Consider the following 12,786-nt stretch of genomic DNA (forward strand, 5'->3'; position numbering starts at 1 on the left):
CGGCGGCGACGAGCGCGCGCGCCCTGCGGGGTGGGGGAGCCGGGGACGCGGCCGGGCACGCGCGCGGTCTCACGGTGGCTGCGCGCCTGCGCGAGGACGGGCGGCGGGCGCGCGCGCGCGCGTCGGGGGCGGGCTCTGCGAAGAGCAGAGTTGCAGCTACAGAGCCGGACGTGTCCGCCAAGATGGCGGGCCGGGTGAGTGCCGGCCCGGGAACCGCGGCTCAAGGCAGGGGAGCTGGGCTTGCTGGCACGCCGAGGTCCGGACAGCCCACGGGAGGGGGAATGGGTCTTAGCAAATGGGGCGTTGGAGGGGGCAGCAGGCCAGAAAAGGGCTTGAAGGTGAGAAGGAGGAGCGGTGGTAGGGGAATAGCCCCCTTCAGAAACTCCATCCCCCTAAGAAAGCTCGAGGGTAGGTGGACCTCCTCGCTACCCGGGTTTCCTGCGTCTCCCTTAATCCCCCTTTTCCATATCTTGGGGCTGTTCCCCTCGCCCCTCAGGGCAGCCGCAGGGTTGTGGCCCTCCCATCCCCGATCCCCGTCTGATGGACTCTGGGGGTTCTCCGCACCCCCTTGCGAGGACTTACTAGGTGCAGCCTCTGGAGTAACCGCGGAGGATCCATCTGCTGCATTGGGGCGAAAGCTATGGGCAGGGTCATTAGGAACCCATTTCTGGTTCTTCACAATAAAAGGTCTTGGGGAAGGAGGAGGGAGTGCAAATGACTTAGTGTTAAAACCCCGGCCATCTGGGGGGCCTGTCACTGTCGGATCAGGCAGGAATGTCTTTAGCTTGGACTGGGGATTTGGGGTATCGCGTTTTGCTGTTTTGAATGACAGGCGCTTCGAATGCAGCGGACTGTGTTGTAGTTTCAGGGTTTTACATTTTAGTTCCTCCTCTAGCCTCTAAGATCGCAGTGTAGTATGGGTTTGGCGAGGGGAGAGAGGGCTGGTTCTGTGCTGTATTGCAGTGTGCGTTGGTTGAGGTATAAGCTCTCTTGAGGGATGGGTCCTGCCCAGAGATTACACGGATCATAAACCTGGGGACATTAACTGCGTCATTAGGGGACAAGGATGTGCTTGAATGATTATTTACACTGGAATATTTGAATAAGTTTGCATAGATTAATGCATATATGCAAATGTCCTATCTAAAAGAAATTGTCGTGGGATTCCAGATTGAGAAGACACCTTAAAGGTCATTTAATTCCGCCTCTTTCTCTTCCTTTTTATCTATGGCTACTCTGTCCACCTATGTTTCAGATTCGTGCTTTCCCACCTTTTCCGGAACCCCACTGCTGCTCCATCTTAACATACCCAAGCTACTCCCATCTTAAAACAAACCCCCCCTCCACCTCCACAGCTGTCACATTTTCTCTTTCCTCTTTACAGCCAGACATCTTGATAAGAGTTGTCAACATTGAATGTTTTCCATTTGTTTATCACCTACTTACGCCTCCACCCACTGAAGTCTGATTTCTGGCTGTGTCATTCCACTGAAATGTGTATGTAACTGACATTTTTCATCCCTAAGCGTAATTGACATTTTTCCTTCCTTGTCTTGCTTCATGTCTCAAAAGCATGTGGCATTGTTGACTGACCACTGCCTCCTTCATGGAAAACGCTCCTCTTGTGGCTTCTGTTTTTACTTGTACCTCTCTTTTGCACTCACCCTTCTCTACCCTGTTATTCAATGCATGTGTTCCTCAAAGTTCTCTTCTCACTCTCTGTTTTCTCCTTGGGCAGTTTCTTCTAAGCCGACAGCTTCAAATTCTATCTATATGTCAGTGATTTTCAGTATTTTACTTCCAGTTCAGACGTATCCTTCAAGTTTCAGATCAATATGTCAAACTATTCAAAACAAGGCACCTCAAATTTAACTTGTTGAAATGCAATCCCATGATCTTAGCCCCACGTAATCAGCACTTTTCCTGTGGTTCCCATTTCAGTGAGAGGCACCACCATCCATCCATTTATATAGGCTAAAAACCTGGGGTGGGGGTGGGGATGTCATCCTTTATGCCTATTCTCTTTTCACCACATCCCTCAAACTGACAGTTCTATCTGCCTTCCCCCGCAAAGGTATTACGGCCGAAGACTGTGGCTTGGGGCATTGCTGCTTTAAACTATACCCACATCACCCACTGGACTGGTCACATGGGTTCTGACATTTTAACATCCTAAAAATCTCTCCTATCTGTCCACCTCTCTAACATCTTCATTTTTACCTCCTTTTCCCAAATGACTATCATTTCTGGCCTGAACAGCTGCAGGAAGCCCCAAAGTGGCCTCCTTAGGTCATTCTCCACGTTGATTATTTCCTCCCCTGCCCATTAAACCCCTCCCTTGATGGCATCTCATTACTTTTGGGAGAAGACCAAATCTGTAACGAGGCTTACAAGGTCCTTTGTGGTTTTGCTCCTGCTTCTCTCCACTACCCTCCTTACCCTCTCTATGCTCAGGTTATATAAGCCCTTCAACTCTCTGAACCTGCAGTGGGTTCTCCTACCACAAGGTCTTTGCATGTGCTGTTTCCTTCCTTTGTAATGTTTTGCTCCCAACCATTTCCCTCCTACTCAGATCACTCAGCTACTCAAAGGAAGTCTGTTCCGATCCCAGACTTCAAGTCAGGACCCTTTGTTATATGCTCTTGAAGAACTCCACTCCTTTCCTTAGATTTATCTGTTGTTACTTTAATTTTATTAGTGTGATTATTTGCCTCCCCCATTAGACTTTACCTTCCATTAGACCGTGTTAGTTTTTTACTCACTATCATCTGTGCTTTGCTCACTGTCTGGGACCTATGTGTTCAATACATTTTTAAAAATATGAATCTAATTTCTCTTTGAATACACTAGTGATAGAGGGTGCATCACCAAAAAGCGAGCCCATTTTACTGACATGTTAAAGAGATGTTTTTTATTTGGAGTTCCATGTAGGTTATATACATAGATATTATTTCCGTTTTTAGAGCTGCATTGAACTAAACAATTTCTTTTTCATGTGATAGCTCCTCAGATATTTGAAGCCAGATTACATATTTCCTCAGATTTTCTCTTTTGCAATTTAAACACTCCCCATTTCCCAGATATCTGATATTCCAAACCCTCCATCATTTAGGGTTCCTTCCTTTGGAAATGCTCTGTTACGTCACCGTTTCTTCTAAAATGCGCCGCATGGAACATAGTGATCAGTGAAAGATATACGTGAATTATGTATATTCTGTTGACCTGGACACGACTATTATTAATACAGGGTAAAATTGAATTCGCTTTTTTCCTCCAGGAAATCACACTTTTGGCTCATACTGAGCTTATAGTCAATTAAAACTCTTTAATATTTTTAAAAAATCAGTGCCCCTCCCCATTCTAGGTATTATACAGTTGTTTTATTGAACCAAAATGTAAAACCTTACATTTTTTTCTTTACAATTTATTGTTTTAGGTCAGAGCATATCTGCTACTTGTTGAAGGTCTTCTTGAGTTTTAATTCTTTCATGTTATGCAACACAGTAGCTCTTTCTTCCAGTTTAATAGTAGTGATTTCTATGTCTACATTTCAGTCATTGATAAAAGGTAGAAAAAGACAGGGTCAGAAATAGCCCTTGGGCATGCTGTTAGAGACCCTCTTCTAGGCTGACACACATCAATGCACTTTTGGTAATTTACCTTACCTAGAACTTCTTGAAGGTTGCTGTCAAAGTTTAATTTTCAAAAACTACCTTCCATCTTTTGGAAAATCTGGGCACCTTCGGTCCGTCTCTGGTTGTCCCATTTCTTCTGATAGCTCTACTTTTCTAGTGATTTCCTATCAATGTTTAGCACATAGAGTTAGCCTTGTTGTCATACTCTTAAAATGGGTTCTGTATTTCCTTTTTGTGGGAGAAAAGGTATTTTGAATTATTTTGCTTACTTCAGTTAATTTTGGGGTTCTGACATCATCTTATAAATGATATTTATATTCAGTACATAACTGAAGTTTTGTATGTGTATTGTATCACTGATTTTGGCTCTTGATAGCACTAGTTACTTGTAGTATATCTTGTCCTTTGCTTTTTCTGGTCAGAGAAGAAAGCATCATATTTAGTTCATTTGGGAAATTGGCTGCAGAATAAAATGTCTGATGTTATTCAGTATATAGCATTGAGATCATCAGAACTTGATTAATCCCTAAAATATCTTGAAGTCCCTAATCTGAAAAAGAACCTAAAAGAAAATAATTTTTGTCAGTATTGTTTTAGTGTATTTATTATATGAGAATAAATATGGAATGACAAGTTGGATACATTTTGTAATAAAATGATCAATTGACTTAAACTTAGTTTATCTGGTTCCCTTTGGCCTTTCAAAAATATGCAATTAAGTAATAAGTTTCCTCAGCTGTTTAACATTTTTGCTGCTAATAAAGCAGATTCTAAAGGTATAATTGTCACTACTTACATTGAATATGCACTCTCCTTTAAAGTGAACTCCACATACGGATGGTTATTACTGCGCCAGGCCTCCACGTCATCTTTCAGAATTCTCACGCTACACTGCTCTAAAATCATGGAATCCGAAGTAAAGAGAGAATCTGGAATTCAGCCTTAATAGCTTAGGAAGGCTGACTTAAGGCAGGGAGCTCAACAAAGCTCCTCTATTGGTGTTGCTTTCGAGGCCCCTTATGCTACCACCACCACCCCACTACTGAAGAAAAAAAAAGAAAAGGAAAGAAGAAAGGCTTTTCACATTGCCTGAACTTTTTTGTAATCTGTCTTCTAAAATCACCAGAAATCTCACTTATTGGAGATCCAGCAGTTCCTTTCAAAAAATATACATATATTAATGCAAATAAACCCATGGATTGCTTTCTTCCTATACCTAGTTAAGATAATTTGTTGTGAAGAAATAGAATAAGGTGATATTAAATAGGGACCAAAGGGCGAGAACTCTCTTAGGAGTTGGAAGGAGTGTAGAAAGATGCTAGAGGTAAAATTGACCTAATTGAACATCTTGACTTAGGTTAGTATATTTAGTATTTGTTAATATATTGAAGAAGCTTCCGTGGCCTAGTCCAGAAACCTCCCCACTTACACTTTTGGGTGAATGATATCTTTATCAGATAGCCAACCTTCAAATGAAGTTTTGGAGCACAAGTTACAAGTTGGAGATAGCTCTTGTGCAGTGCCACAAGTCAAAACAAGTAATATAAAGTGTTTCATAGTCCCATTTTCTAAATCATTGTTTTGCTATCCAAAATGTATCAACTCTCTGCAATCTTATATGCCATTGTTAGTTACTGCTTTTATATATTAATTTAGTGGAACTTTTAAAAGTATATGTTTTTAAAGTATATATTTTAGAAAAAATTTGAACTCTTGCTATGAAATAGCTGCTTTCTGAAACCCAGGGAATTTGTGCTTAGATGGATGTATTCTTTTTTTTTTCCGAGTATTTAAATCAAGGTGCAAAGGTATAAGGTGAAAGTATATTTATTGTTCTACTGTTGAAAATGCCTGAGCTGGCAGAACAGTGAACTATTACAAACATCTGCAATACACAAGACACTTGCAATAATGCTGTTCTTAAGGGTCAATACTCTAGGCATGGTATTTCAGATAATAATCTCTGATGAGATCCTTTTTCATACTCCAGTATTAATATCCTTGAATTGCCTCTGAGGCCTGCCTTACACTGCCTTCCATTTCCTAGTGAGTTAATCTTTAATCTCCAATTTCTAACTAACTTTTTTATAATGACAACTAATATTCCTCATGGGACTATAGCTATTTCTATAATCTCTGTGCATTTCGAAGAAATAAACTTTATATACGCTTGAAGAGATTTCAAGCATGCTGAAAAATATGGAAAATGACATAACATATATATCCATGTGCTCACTATCCAGATTTAAGAAGTGTTAAAATACTTTGATATTTGCTTTAGATTTTTAAATTTTTGGAAATAAAACATTACAGTTCTAATTGAATCCCATTTGTAGCCCTTCTTCTGTTTTTCTTTCTTTTAGAACCTGTTATTTTCTGGATTTAATTTGATTCTTTCATCAAATAAATAAAATGAAATTTGCCTTAATTTCATATCAACTGGCTGGGAAGAAATCTGAAATGTTCACTATGTCTGATTCCTTCCTTCCTTCCTTTCTGTAGACCCTTGGTGTCCCTTCTTGATTCCACTAACCTTTCCCAGAAATATCCACTATCCTAGAGTTGGTATAGGTCTTTCCTGTTTATATCTATGTACGTTTGTGTCCATAAAAATATATATTTTTTGTGTGTATATAGAATGTATATAATGGTGTTATATGCTATATCTTCTGCAACCTGCATCTTTTCATTTAAAAGGACTTTTGAGATTTAGTCACGTTGATATATAGAGAGCCAGTTAATTCTGTACAACTACTGTATTGTATTCTATTCTTTGAATATACCACGATTATCTGTTTTCTTATCAGAGGACAATTTAGGTAGTTTCAAATTTTATTTTTCTAGAGTGCACATTCTTGTATATGTCTCTTATCATATGTAAGAGTTTCTTTAGGATACCTGTCGAGAGACATATACATATGCACGCTTACCAGCGGTATAGGAATGTCCGTTACTTATGTCCTCTCCAGCGCTTAATATTATAGAAATTTTAGTTTATACTGTATGATAGGTGTAAAACAATCTGGTTGTTTAAATTTGCATTTTTCCTGGTTACTAGTGAGATTGAGCATTTTTCATATCGGTCATTGGGATTTCCTCTTCTGTGAGTTACATTTGTATATCCTTTGCCCATTTGAGCTGTTAGCATTTAAAAAAAACTGATTTGTAGTTTTCCCTTTTTCGGGGAGTAGGGGTTGCTTGGATTCTCATTCTTTTTAAATTTCAAATAGCTTCTCTCAGACAGTGGTGATTATTTCATGTTTCTAGTTTTAGATTTAAATCTTATTATAGTTACAATTACCTATTTTTCCCTCTATGATTAGTGTGTTTTTTAATAAATTTTTCCTCACCTTGAAGTCAGAAAGATTTTTTTCTAAAAGGTTTAAAACTTTGCTTTTCACGTTTTGCTCTTTAATTCATTTGGAATTTATTTTTGTGTTTGGTGTGAATTAGGAAGCTAATTTTATCTTTTCTATATGTAGAATCTTTTGTCCCAATATCACTTACTGAGTCCATCCTTTTCCCCACTGATTTGGATGCTATCTCTGTTTTATATTTAATCTGTCCGGACTCTATTCTGCTTCATTCTTTATATGTGTGCCAGTACCACTGTTTTAATTACCATAGCTTAAAATTCTTTTTTCAATTACTGTTTACATTCAATATTATTTTGCATCAACTTCAGGTGTACAGCATAGTGGTTAGACAATCATATACTTTACAAAGTGTTGCTCATTGGTATTGCCAGTACCCAGCTGGCACTATACATGGTTTATTAGAATATTCTTGACTATATTTCCTATGCTGTACAGTTACCATAGATTTAAAATCATTCTTGCTGTCTGGTGGGGTGAGCCTCCTCCTTATTTTTCTTCATTTGGCATTTCTTGGCCCTTTTTCATATGAATTTTAGGAACAAATTACTCCTTCCTCTTTAAAAAAAAAACTTAGTCTTTAAATTTAATTCATCTAGATAAATAGATAAATTGTTATTGATTTTGACCTACTTTGTCTTTTCACATTAAGCCAGAAAGTGCTAATAATTTATCACAGCTTTGTGCTCTATATATTTGAAACCAAATGAATTTGCATCAGCTGTTTATGAGTAATGCAGGGTATTTTGGTCCTTTGCTAAATTCAGAAAGAAGTGCTCAAGTTCTGATGTATTTTGCACTAGCTATGTAGAGCTTTGGTAATGGATAAAATGGGAAAATTATTAATTTAAGATAAGAATAACCTGTCATTCTTGAAATCCAACCTTTACTTATTTTTAAAGTCACTAAATAATAAAGAGTAGAGTTTCACTGATGGATTTTTTAAAATTGTAAGGTGTTTTTAGTGTTATGTGAATATAAACATTTTCTAGGTTTGACAAGCAATGAAAATAGTAATTATCACTAATTCTAGGTCTTCCAAAGAAAATCTATGTTAGGGGATTTAAATTTTTTAGTTGTTCTAGTTACTTTTCTCCTAGAGAATAATATTAACAAAATTTTGTGCGAGGGTAGCAGACTTAGTTCCCACTGTTTAGAACAGAGCCTGGCATGAATGTATTCATGAATTTTGAATTCATGGATGAACATGTATTTCTGGATACCTTAATAAATAATCATTTGGACAATGTCTGTAGTTTGAATTTTAATGTTATATTCTCTGCCAAGCTATTGAATACTCCACTGTTGTTTATTCTGTTATCTAAATCATTAATTAGAGAGCATCGATACAACTTTAAACAGCTACTGGACTCCAGTGCAGTCTTTCCTTCACCTGAGATATTGAGTCTGATAACTGTCTTTCGTACATATTGCCTTCTAATCAATCTACTACTTATCAAGCAGCAAAATAAACTTAGTTATATTTACCCAGTTAAATGGTGAAACAGACCCAAGAGCATTACTGAAGCCTCTTTTCCACACATTTTCTCTCTATTGTAGAAGGAAATGACCCTATCAGTATTTCTGTTTATATGAAGTTTATTTCTCCCTCCTTAGTAGTACAGTGATTCTCATAGTGGAGACTGCAGGCCAGCTTGTTAGCATCACTTGAGGATTTGTTCAAAATGCCAATTCTCAGGTCCCACCCCAGGCTGATTAAATTAGAAACTTTGGAGGGGCGGGGCACTGCACTCTCTTTTAAGAGTTCCCCAGGTGATTCTGACGTATGCTCAAGTTGAGAGCCATTGATGTAGTACAATACTGTATTTTGAGCTCTCCCATTTAGTTCCTTATACAGCAGTCCCTCTCTATGTCGCGGTTCACTTATCGCGGCCTCACTGTATCGCGGGATTTTAAAAAATATTATATATAATTATTTATCGCGGATTTTTCGCTATATCTCAGGATTTTGCGGCACTGTAAATACTAAAATAAACGCAAGGTTCCTACTTCGCGGATTTTCACCTATCGCGGAGGGTCTAGAATGTAATACCCGCGATAAGTGAGGAATCACTGTAAATTGTTGAAGATATTTTTTCCAGATTTCTTTCTAAATGTATACTCAACCTTGTTATTTCTACATTTCCAGTTATTGTTTTTTCATCCCTTTAATACCTTCACCTATATTCAATTTTCAAACATTTGAGAAAGCATCATTATTTCTTGCAGTAGAGTAAATTTGGTATCCTGCCTGACCTACCAATAGCAACTACTTAAAATGGTAACTATAGTTAATAATATATTGTATACTTGAAATTTGCTAATAGAGTAGATCTTAAGTGTGCTCACCACACACACACACACACACACACACACACACACACACACAGTGGTAACTATGTAGCTTAATTGTGGTAATCACTACACAAGGTACATTTACATCAGAACACTAACTGTATACCTTAGGCAAAACTCCCTAAAGCTGAACATATGCCATGTATGTTTATGACCCAGTAATTCTACTGGAGGTTGAGTAGGGTGAGGTGGGAATATGTTCAATAGAAATGCATACATATATTATTCAAAAGATGTGTACAAACATGTTAATAGCAACAGTGTTCATAATTAAAAACTAGGTGCAACTTAAATGGGTAAATAATGGTCGTATATTCATATAATTATATACTGTAGGAAGCAATGAAAATGAATGAACTGTTGCCACATGCAACAACATGGGTGTGTCTCAATCATAATATTGAGGGGTAGAAGTCAGACATGAAATAATACATGATGTATGATTCCACTTACACAAAGTTTTTAAAAACAGGCAAAACAAATCTATGGTTTCTGTCTGGTGACAGAAATGAGACTGCAGTTTGGGGTGAAGGTCTAGTGACTGGAGGGCAGTATGGAATGCCGGTAATGTCTTTCTTGTACTGGGTATTGGTTACCTTGGGTGTGTTCACTTTGTGAACATTAAGCCAAATACTTACAGTGTATATATGCTTTACTGTATGTATGTTTTTCTTAATAAAAAGTTGATTTAAAGAAATGGTAATGTTCTTTTTCTTAAACTGGGTGGTAGATCCATGGTGTTTATTTCATGGTGTTTTATATCTTACACACCTTTAATAAATATTTTATTCTTATTTAGTATTCAAAAAATATAAAAAGTAGTCACTGCTTCATTGCTAACATATATATATATATATATATATATATATATATATATATATATATATAATGTACCAGGCACTGTGTTTCAAGCATATGCACACAGCACAGTGCCTGGGACATTACAGATATATATTAAATATTCCTTCCAATGAGTAGAAGTAGGCTAGTAATTCCTTTTTGCCTTCTAGCAACCAATTTCGACTCAGTTATTGGTAAATAATTGTTTCTAGATAATAAAATTATAAATAATGCCATTATTATTTAGTATTGTCAAATGGACTTTGTTAAATGAGAAACTTCTCAATATTATTGTATAAGCACTAAACATGAATTATTAGCATATTGTTTTTAATTGTGACTCAGATGAGCATCAGCAATTTAGGTAAGTGTAGTGCAAACTTATAGATGTAAGTCAATAGATTTTGTAGCTTTGGAGATGTGAAGTTTATTAGACCTAATTTTCAGGTGTCTTTTTAAAAATTTGTTTCTAAACAACTGGAGTCACAGCTGACTTTTCCATTAAACCTTCTGTTCTTTCCTCTGTATCATGCTGCCTCTTGCTTCTTGCCTGTCTTGTATCTTCACTTTCTGCTTTCCTGAATGCCCTGCATCTTGCTAAGGGAAGACTCCTTTGGGTATAAGACTTAGACTGGAGAGAGGCTCTAGACCTTGGCTCTTAGTTCTGATTTCTTCTCCAAAGACTCTTCTCTTCCTCTTCACTCTTCAGAAGAACATTGGTGCCAAACTTTCATCAGGATGCAGGGAATTTAAAAAAAGAAAAGAAAAAGCTTCAGAATCATTGTTTTAATTTCTTTAACAACATTTGGGGTAAACTTTTCTGAGGAAGAGCACTAAGTTACTAAATAAGAATATCTTAAATTGAATGGTCTTTTACAGTTTAGAAAATACCTTCACAGATCTTTCTTGTTAGATTCTCAGTGCAACCTTATGAGTTGGTACTCAGAAAATTTAATTCAACTAACAGAAAAACCCACAGCTAACATCATACTTACTGGTGAACACTGAAGACCTTTCTCTTGAAGATCAAGGACAAGACGAAGATGCCTGCTCTCACCACTTCAGTTCAACACTCTTTTGAATGTTCTAGGTAGGGCAGTTAAGCAAGAGCAAGAGGAAAAAAAGGCATCCAGATTGGAAAGAAAAAAAATTATTTGTGGATGACTTGATCTTACATATAGAAAATCCTAAAGAATTTACCCCCAAAAAACTATTAGAACTAATAAATGAATCCAGCGAAGTTATACGATACCAGTTCAATATACAAAATCAGTTGCATTTCTATACAATAGCAATGAACATCTGAAAATGAAATTACGAAAAGTTTAAAATACAGTAGCATCTAAAGAATAAAATAGAAATAAATTTAACCAAAGAAGTGCAAGATTTATACACTGAAAACTATAAAGCACGCTGAAGATATTCAAGATCTAAGTAAATGGAAACACATCTGTGTTCATGGATTATAAGACATAATATTGTTAATACAGGAATACTCCCCAACCTGATCTATAAATTCAATGCAATTCCTATGAAAATCCCAGCTGCTTTTTTCCAGAAATGGACAAGCTGATCCCAAAATTCAGGTAAGAGTTGCAAAGTCATGTTAGCCACAGCAATCTTGCAAAAGAACAAAGTTGAAGGACACTTTCTAATTACAAAACCTACTACAAAGCTGGAGTCATCAAGATGATGTGGCAGTGGCATAAGGACAGTCACATAAACCAGTGGAATAGAAATGACAGTTTTCAAATAAACCCATACACTTATGATCAACTAATTTTCAACAAGGGTGCCACGATCATTCCATGGGGGAAAAAAGTATTTCTAACAAATGATGCTGGGACAACTGGATATCTGTATGCAAAAAAATGAATTCAGACCCCTGTCTTACACCGTATACAGAATGGATCAAAGTTCTAAACCTATAAAATTCTTAGATGGAAACATAGGTGACAATCTGCATAACCTTGGATTAAACAGTGATTTTTTTTTAGATATAACATAAAAAAAGATAACTAATCCAAGAATACATAGATAAATCAAACTTCATCAAAATTTAAAACTTTCATGTATCAAGGAACACTGTCAAGAAAGTGAAAAGACAACTCACAAAATGAAATATTTACAAATCATATGTGTCTGATAAGGTCTAGTATCCAGAATATATAAAGAACCCTTACAACTCAACAATAAAAAGGCAGCTCGATTTAAAATGGACAGAGGATTTGAGTAGACATCTTTCCAAAAAAGCTGTGCAGACAACCAATAAAGCACTTGGAGAGATGCTTAACATCATAGGCCTTAGGGAAATGCAAATCAAAGCCACAATGAGATACAACATGATACCCACTAGTACACTATAGTTTAAAAATGAAAGTATTGGTGACAATGTAGGGAAGTCAGAGCCCTCATACCCTGCTGCTGGGAATGTCAATGGTGCAGCCATTGCGGAAAACAGTTTGGCAGTTCCTCAAAAAGTTAAAACAGAATGACCCAGCAATTCTACTCATAGGCATATAATCAAGTGAGTTGAAAATATATGTTCATACATAAACTTGTACATGGCTATTCATAGCATC

This window comes from Furipterus horrens, unplaced genomic scaffold, assembly GCF_987537825.1.
Source record: "Furipterus horrens unplaced genomic scaffold, mFurHor1.1.pri manual_scaffold_41, whole genome shotgun sequence".
NCBI classification, from domain to species: domain Eukaryota; kingdom Metazoa; phylum Chordata; class Mammalia; order Chiroptera; family Furipteridae; genus Furipterus; species Furipterus horrens.